The following is a 10,050-nucleotide window of genomic DNA, read 5'->3' as shown; positions in this document are numbered from 1 at the left end:
TGTAGTCTTTTTCTTTCTTTGCCCTGTTACTCGAGTTTTGACCCTTTGCTCTGGATTCTGGATTACCTCTCTTGCTTATCCCTCTGGATATTGTTCGCTGATCGGAGATCCTTGCTTGCACTTGGATTATTCTTGTCTTGCCCATACCATACCTGTTTGCTCCTTTTTCGACCCTGTCTGTGTTTAGACCATATCAAGGAATAAAAGCTAGCATATGGATCTGCACGTCTCACGTCTCTGTCACTCCGTTACAGAAATTAAGTGCTACTTCATATGTTTTTGAGTAAAGGAAAACATCTATGAATGTTTAATGGTTAGTTACGTTTGACATTTGAAAGAGTTTCTGTTACGTTGAAGTTTCTATCATTACCATTGTGCAGAAGAGTAGAGCTTATGGTTGTGGATAACTGCATGTACTACCACTATGAGGCATGATGCTTTGTTCATTGAGCAGTGGCCTTGCTATAGTGCAGTAAAGTTGTTTTTCCTATTTGAGCTGTTTCACTGTATACAGTCTTTTAATTGTAAAAGCTTATAGTCAAATACAAACAGACCTTACTTAAAATCACAGACTTTTGAAAATCAACTTAAAAATAAATGAGTACAGTTCAATAATAATAATAAGATTATGTGTCATAGATTACATAATTTAGGAGATTTTACATGTTTTAGTAAAAATATTATGTGTAGTATTGCTACCATAATTTTTTTAAGTAGATAGCTCATACCATTTTTTACAGTGTTTCGTCAGCTGAACAATGTTAAATTGTTGAACAACAATAAAATCCATTGAACGCATTGTACTTCTAAAACAAATCATAGCTACTGACTATGTCAAAGGAGAGGAAGAGAAAAGTTCTGAGTGAGGAAAAGAAGGATTCAATTCTGGCTTTACTGACAGAGGGATACAGAAAGTATCAAGTTGCCAACCACCAACTGATTCAAATGTCACTCAACAACCCTTGGAAAACATCAAGTGCCCTACTAAAAAAATGGTAAACAACAGGTGGGATAAAGTACACGGTGAAGACAGTTCGAAACAGACTCCTAGGGGCAGGACAAAGTTAGAAAAAAAGTCCTTCATTAATGAGAAGTAGAGAAGAACCACGCTGTGGTTTACAAAAGTTTATCAGGATTGGACCATGGAGGACTGGAATAAGGTCATCTTCTCTGATGAGTCCAACTTTTTCAGCTTTGCCCAACACCTGGTTGTCTAATGGATAGACGGGATCCTGGATGAGCCTACAAGCCACCCATTGTGAAATTTCATGGAGGATGATCTGGCTGGATCCTCAGCAAGGCTGGAATTGGGCACATTGATCTCTGTGAAGGGTGCATGTCCTGGAAGAAAACTTGCTTCCTTCTGCTCTGACAATGTTCTCCAACTTTGAGGACTGTTCTTTTCCAGTAGCTCAATGCTCCATGTCACACAGCCAGCCAAGGTGTGGATGGAGGACCACCAGATCAAGACCCTGTCATGGCCAGCCCAATATCTAGACCCGAACCCCACTGAAAACCTCTGTGATGTGATCAAGAGGAAGATAGATTGGCACAAACAAAGCCCAGCTGCTTGAATGTTTTTGCATTAGGAGTGACAAAAAGTCACCCAACAGCAATGTGAAAGACTGGTGGAGGGCAGGCCAAGATGCGTGAAAGCTGTGATTGAAAATCTGGGTCATTCCACCAAATTTTGATTTCTGAACTCTTCCTAAGTTACAGAATTAATGAAAAATGAAAAATAGAGCTGTGTGTCATCGGCATAGCAATGGTAGCAGAAACCATGTGCCTGTATGATGGGTCCCACTGATGTAGTGTATATAGAGAAGCAGAGGGTCCAAGAACTGATCCCTGAAAAACATTTGCTTTGGATCCCCATGAAGTGACAGAAGAATTTCAAAGTACTTCTGATTTCACAGCATTAGTACAACTTTGGATTCCATATAAAGATAACTATTACTCTACCAATGTTTGTTAAAAAATCCATTAATTGAAGTGAAATCAAAACTTGAATAGTGCAGTTAAAGAGGAAGATGTGTGTTGCTCTCACTGTTGCCCTCTAATGTTCATTTAGTGCACTAAATGAACAGGGATTCACAGACTGTCTATCTGGATACTCAGGTACCTTCAAACTTCTTTGTTCAGCTGAAACCTGACAGAAGCAATAATTATCTTCAAGACATAAAATATGATTCAAATGTACCTGGGATCAGTTACAGTTTTAATTTTGGGTTGAACCTTCACTGTTTATTGCCTCCATGTATCTTTAACCTCATGTGCAATGTATACTTCAACCACTAGATGAAAGCAAACACTAAGAGATGCAGAATGATTTTAAACTCCCCAACCGGGTTCAGCTTCTGGATTGCTGTGTGAAATGCTCAGGCGAGCTTATAGCCAAATGCAGGGGATTTCATGTGTTTATGAGGTGCCATAAATCATAAAGCAAAAATGCCACAAATGCCACTTCATCTTTTGAACCCACCAAACCACTGACCCTCTCACAGTTAAAAACTGAAATTTATACAACTATGTTTGGTACAGACAGAAGCCTATAAAATCCTCCCATTAAGTGGCAGCTGCTGAGGATTTTGCTGTAAAGTGCGTGACTGTTGCACACAGAGTGGGAGAGAGAGTGAGATATGGCCTTAATTATGGCACATGCTCCTCCTGTACTTGCAAATATGCTTTGCGTAACAGGATTTTTGCTTCCTGAAGCCAAACTGGAAAAACTAAGACCTTTAAATGACTGCAGTGTGCTATTAAAGACATTACCCACTGTAAGTTCACTGGCTCTAAAGGCCTATCACCCTTGGTGATTCATCTGTTTGGGATTCGACGAAGTAAATGACCACATTTTCAGACCACTATAAGTGCCTCAAATTGCGCGAGCTAATTTGATGCAGAAAATCCCTCCAGAGGTTTTACAAGCTTTGCAAATGAGTGTGAGGTCCATTAGAGGCAATTCATGTGTGCTTTGAGGAGAGCCAAAGCTGTTTTTTGAGCTTTCAAAATGGGGCTGTTTTGATGTCGGCCTGTTTGCCATGATGGAACTGGAATGGCAGAATAAAGTATGATAAAACAGAATGCACAGAGCACAATAGGATTTTGCTTTAATTAGGGGCTATATCAAAGTAAACAAAATATTTCACGTTATTTTAATAGCTAAAAAACCGCAACATGATTACTCATGTGGAAGGAGTCATCACAGCTGTATATGGGAGTCACATGGGTTTTAATGTTTGTTGCTAGAGGTGATTCACAGGACGATTTAAAGGCAACTGGAACTATTGCCAAGAAATCATGTCAAACAGAGCGACCTGGTAAACAGCTTTATTTAATTTACATCACAACGACATATTTGAAGCTGATCCAAGATAAACATACACAATAATTCAAATTCAATGTCACACTTGATATACTATACTATAATATAACTGTAATTATAATTGTAAATAAATATACATATATAATATTTATATTTAATAATTAATCATTATCGATAATTGTTTGATATAATTCATTCATTTACTATAATAACATATATTATTATTGTTGTTATTGTTTCTTTTGTAATTATGACTATTAATATTAATATTCTCTCTATGCAATATATTTATAAATTATAATTGTATACTACAAAATAAATACCACTTTTCTATTTCTGACAAGTAAATAATTGTATTTATTGATTAATATAACAAAATAATATAACAACATTTTTAGATAGATAGATAGTAGTCTTTTGCATTGTGTATTGCAAAATCTAAGAGTAATAATAATATAATAATAATAATATTAACAACACATGCATATTATTAGAGAAAATAAATAAATAAACAAACATTTATAAATATAAAGTAACATAATAATACCCATACACAGACAAACAAACACACATTAATTAATATGTATATATTAATTCATAATATAATATTTACTAATATTTATATTAAATAGATTTACTATTATTATTATTATTATTTTTAGTAGTAGTAGTAGTATTAATATTAATACTATTACATTAATTAATTCGTAATGATCAGTACAGAAAAAAACTTCAAGTGTGCCTGAAGTGTTTAGATACTTTTGGGATCAGTGTATATAATAATAATATGACATATGAAAAACAACAACAACAACAACAACAACAATGTTTGTGTTCAAATGATGTCAAATGTGTGCTCAAATGAAAAATGCCCATTTGAATGCTTTGTTTTTAATGCTATTAGTTATTTGCATCTTCTCAGACTTTTGTAGTACCATAGAAATTATGTACATTTCAAACAATGTTCTCTGAACTTATTTTCCTTACATTACACATCATTATGCCAATGATGTCACTGAGACCAGTTCAGATCAGTCTCCTCTCCTCTCCTCTCCTCTCCTCTCCTCTCCTCTCCTCTCCTCTCCTCTCCTCTCCTCTCGAATAGTCTGTCAATTTTTACAGGAAGGTAAGTGCAAAGAGAACTAATTAAACTCCACAAGTGTTTCATGTTTTACTTTAGCACATTTAGACTGATTGGCTTGTGAATAATGAACAGTGCAAAGCAAGGAAATCAATTTTCCAGCTACGGGAGCAGAATAAATAGAAATAGAGTGGTAAACTAAATTAAACACTGGCACCTGAGGCTCACTGCAAACAGAAACTGGGGCTGTAATAGAAATACACTGCCATTTCATATCACCAAAGGAGATGCAAATGAGGGGATGTATTTCATTGTCAAGTCCACTGAAAAACAAGTACCAACTGATGCATAAAACAGTGACTGAAATATTCTGTGACAATATATTTAAAACTATATTTAAATTACATGATATTTATAGCACTGTTTATTCCACTTCATTTTAGGAGACTTTTATAGCTAATGGTCAAATAAGTTACAGTCTGCCCCCCAGAGGGGGATGTGTGTAGTGCCAAAGATTTATTTATTTATTTTTAAACCTATACTAACAGGCTCTCTTTAGCTCTTATATTTCATAAACAAGTTAATACATGACAATTTAGCTGGGCGGGTGTAGACAATTTTCTTGCTGCTTGGACTAATTCTCCAAAGGCCATTAAAATATAGAAAACTTCTGAGAACTAAAATATCAGACTTTTCTGGTTCTGGAAAAGTAGCTGGCTGCCATTTAAAAGGCAAAGGGAATTAAATAATTAAATAATTAATTTCTTTATTCAAAATGTTTACAAATCTCAGTGCGACAGTCAGGCACACTGAAAGGTGATGTACAGGGAGAGGAAACACCCATCAGGCCCTGCACCCATTTGCATTTATATAGTTTCAGCATCAAAATTACACAACACATTTTCATTTTCATTTGGACACTAATATGGATGTGCCATCAGTGCATATTTTGAATATGAAAACACTTACACTGAAATGGCTCCCTGGATAGTGTGCTCACTGGTGCTCTTGTAACTTTAATGAAGGAACATAGGTTTGGGAATATTTCAGTCAATCTTTTCCATTAAAGTTACAGAAACCAGGGTCTGAAATTAACATGGGACTGGGGCAAAAAAGGCCATGAAAAAAAAAAAGGAGATTACGGCCAATCATGGCACATTAACAATAGATTTGCTCACGTTTGCATCAGATTTCTGTTTACGTGCGATTTGCAGCATTAGATAGCAGTGTAAGATTTATCACTGTGGAAAAGGCCTGAGTTGTTCAGTGCACGCGCTCACTGAATTCACAAATCTGCATTCGCAACTTCTCTCATCATCAGAAACAACAAAGATTTCAAAAAGAAGTGTATTTTGTAGTGTACACAGCTTCAGCTATTATAACGGGAGCTTTTGCGAAGGTCCATAACTCACATTAGATTGAAGTCATGGACCACGTCTGTGTTCTTTTCATATCAAAATTCAATGCTGATTTTAAATTTATTTTATTTAAGCAAAAGACAAGAAAGAATGAAAATATAAATGCATGAAGAATATGGTTAGTTGAAAATAAAATTTGCATTTTCACTCTCTTTCAGCAGGTGGCGCTTAAGGAACAGCCGAGGTGCAATGTTTCCTTGATTAAAATGCACATTGTGAACAGTGAGCTTGCTCTGCCTGCTAATGTATTTTCTCCCCTTTTGCGTCTCTGGGCTCTGTTAATGCCATTTACAGACTCTGAAATTAAAACAAAAAAGACATCCGGTTCCGATTCATGGCCGATGGTCAATGGATGCATCTCTGCTCAAATTCAAATATTTATGGTTTGCCAGCAAATAAATAAAAGCGGTTTAAGTTTCAGAGTGAAGTGCTGCGTGTCATGGGCTGCACTCGAACACATTACCTGCTGCTTGCTTTACTCTGAAAACTGGGTATAGGTAGCTTATTTTTATTTAATTAAATAGCAACCTTCATGATATGACTATGGCATTAAGCCATAATGCGACATCGATTATATTTAGATGTATAGTGCACCGCTAATGAAAATAATTTTATATATATATATATATATATATATATAAATTGGTGGATAATTTAATCATTTGACATGAAAAAATAAATACAAATTCCAGTTCCAGGGGGAAAATATTGCTCCTAAATGTAAAAGTTAATTTCTGACCATGACAGAAACCATTTGAGTGTGGGATATTATTTAATTTATGCATTATTTTTTTGTCTATTCTTCATCTGGAACAATTAGTGTTAATCATGTGGGCCCTGCAACATCTGTTTGCCAATGAACCACAAACTTTCAACAAATAGAGTACATTTTAAATAGCCAGGGTGCTTGGCTGTGCTTAAAAGAGTTTTATAATTACTGTCCTAAAATTAGTAACAGGGAGAACTTCCCTGGGAACTGTTTGTATAAATTCCTTTGCCATTGCACTCACGTGGAAATCATAGGTCTGTCATACAGCCAGTTGCTGTACAGTTGCTAAACACATTTCCCTATATATGAATAACATAACGTTGTAACAGATTTTATTTGAGTGATATGTCACTTTCGATAAAAGAGCCTGCTAAATGATGTGACAGATTAAAAAATAATGACATATATATTGGACCTGTTTGACTGTTTGAAAAAAAAAATCACATTTGAAAATATTCAGATGTGTATCAAAACAAATTAGAGTTTATCCCGAAGGCAAAATAAGCAAGCAGGCACAGATTGATGAAACAATGAAAATGTTATATTACTAGATTGAAAAGTTGGCCATCATCAGTGGCTAGGAGAATTTTATCAGCACCCATGTCTGGAATACTAATTCAGTGAGGACACATAAGTGCATACGCAGCTCTCTTTGAGGGCCTCTTGGTATTTTTTTGACAGCTCCTGTATCTCATTGTCTTGACCCCCAGAGGCCCACCACAGGCAAGAACTTCACTAATAGTTTTGGCAGCACAGAGTCAGGAAAAACAGTTACAGCAGCCTATTTTGATCCAACACCTCTCTGACCACAAGTATAAATAATATAAATCATATAAATATGCCACGTTTGTCTGAAAGGAATAGTGGAGCCCTTCTTATTACAATACAATTCAACTCTATAGGGTTGCTTAAATTTTATGAAATGGATAGTTTGGATATAGCGTTCCAGTCATGATAAAATGCACAATATGGTATCAGCTATGATGCAAAACACATGTTTATTATATGAAGGACAACTGTTAACCTTGCTTAACGATGTCAGAGACTATATATTCTAGTGGAAGAACCATACTTGATTTTTATATTAAAATATAATTTTAATGAGAATCTGTGTCTATTTTACTGTAGTTAACATTTTATAAAAGCAATAAAGCACTTGAGGTTGGTGCTATATTTTGTATGTATTAATAAAATTCTTATAATAAATTGATAGATTGGTTTTATGTAGTTTAGTCTAGATTAGTTTTAGTTTTTTTGTCTAGATTGGTTTATTCAAAAACAAATGTGTAAAGCAATTTACATATATAATAATGACCTGATACTTATTTTATGATAAACATGTTTGAATTAAAATTCATTTAGATTTTTTTTGGCATAAATTTATAATTTCCCTTTTGAATGGTCTCTCCCATTGCATTGACATGCTTATAGAAAACTCCTGTTTACTCTTATACTGAAGTCTGATTTATTCACCTCTATATAAGTTGGCCCTGAGCAGCATTTTGTCAGAATTTTGCATCGCCTGTCTGGGCAGCACCTGCACATAGGCTCCGCTCACTGAGATGGCATGCTCTCACTGCGAGAGCATGAGTCTCGCCCTTCTCCGCTTGTTGATCATCTTCTTTAATGAAGGTGGTCCTCCCCATTTCCTCTATCCCCCAGGAAAACAAAACAGTGAAGTTTTTCCATACTATGGAAGTCAATGGGGATCAGAAACTTAAGGTGAACTATCCCTTTAACACTGGGCTTGAGGGAACTCACGCTGAATGTCACGTCACTTTCATTCTGACTGTCCCTGTATTTAACCAGTGCATGGCTCTTTCCCCCCTAAGACAGATGGGAATCCGCATTCTAAACTACTTCGATGACTGGCTGGTTTTAGCCAGGCCAGAATGGGAACACATTGCTGCTGCTCAGCCACCTGGTGCACCTTGAGTTGAGAATCAATTTAGCCAAGAGCTCCTTGTCTCCCAGCAAACGAGTGGTCTTTCTGGGGACAGTTATCGATTCTGCCTGAATGTGGGCATGGATAACACCAGAATGCTCCCTGACTGTTCAGTGACTAGCAGTGTCGTTCAAATTAGGGACTTCAGTTCCCCTCAGGGATTTCCAGAGGATTCTTCCAAGGCTTTCCATGTGTCCGGCTCCTGGTCAAACCTAGAGCAGTGCTTACACATCAACTACCTAGAGATGATGGCAGATTTACTGGCCCTAAAAACCTTCCTGCAGGCCTTAAAGGGACATCACATCATGGTCCGTTTGGACATCATTACTCAAAGCCTATATCAATGATGGATTTATCAATCACCAACATGGTCTCAGGTCATGTTCCCTTTACAGGCACTGGGCAATGTCCTCTCACTGAGAGCAGTTTATGTGCTGGGCAGACATGCATCCCCAAATGGTTCCATTGATTAGCTCTGTCTTCAGGAGGGTATAGGTGGGCTTATTTGCCTCAGAAGACAACTTTCACTGCTCAATCTACTTTAAGACAGCCCTGCTTCCTCGGGTCATCATACAGGTCAAGGACGTCAGATACTCAGTCCTCCTGGTGGCCTCACTCTGGAGGAATCAAATGTGCTTCACCTAGCTGATTAAGCTCCTATTTGCAGCCCTTTGGCTGATATCACTGAGGGAAGCCCTTGTCTCTCAAGTGAAGGGCGTGATTTGGCATAAAATGGTTTAAGTGACACCTTAATCACTCTAATAACCCAAACTCAAAGATTGGCAGCCAAGCAAACCCAACAGCATTACATTCCCTTGGGACTTCACAGAGGCAGAGCTGTGGAAACTTTCATGTTTGGCCCTTTAATGGGGGTCTCTGCAGCTCTTCGTGATTGTAACTAATACCATTTTGGAGGCAAGAGCTCTGACTATAAGATGTCTTTATGCCCTTAAATGGTCAGTCTTCCTGACTGATGTGTAGCATGGAACAAGGACCCGTCCTTCTGTGAAGTGTACCACATGCTAAGCTTTCTACAAGAGCTGCTGGATAAGGGGCACAGCCCTTCCACACTCAAAGTGTATGTGACAGCCATTGCAGCAAATCATTCTCTCGTGGTTTGAGACACCCCTCGCTGCAGACTGTAGCATGGTGACGTCACGTATGTGTTTACCGCGCATGCACTTGTAATTTGCATTGTGTGATGACGTTAGTTGTTTTCCCGTCGTGCGTGCATTAAAACTATGCGCATACTTAACAGAAAACTCTAATAAAAATGTTAAAGTATTAAAGAACATTAAGGTGTAAAAAAAGACGGAAAAACAACCATATTTAACCATGTTTCATCTGAGGTAAAATTATACTGCATTAAAGTTTATTCTGTAATATCTGTGTAGTATCTTACTTCCAATATATTAACATTCTGTTGCACTTTACTTCACTGTGTATATTGTAATATTACACTTTAATGGCACCTTATATTTCTTATTGAGCTAGTCAAAATTACAACAGATA

The sequence above is a fragment of the Carassius carassius genome, chromosome 38, assembly GCF_963082965.1.
Source record: "Carassius carassius chromosome 38, fCarCar2.1, whole genome shotgun sequence".
NCBI lineage: Eukaryota > Metazoa > Chordata > Actinopteri > Cypriniformes > Cyprinidae > Carassius > Carassius carassius.
Note: the sequence above shows the minus strand (reverse complement) of the source record.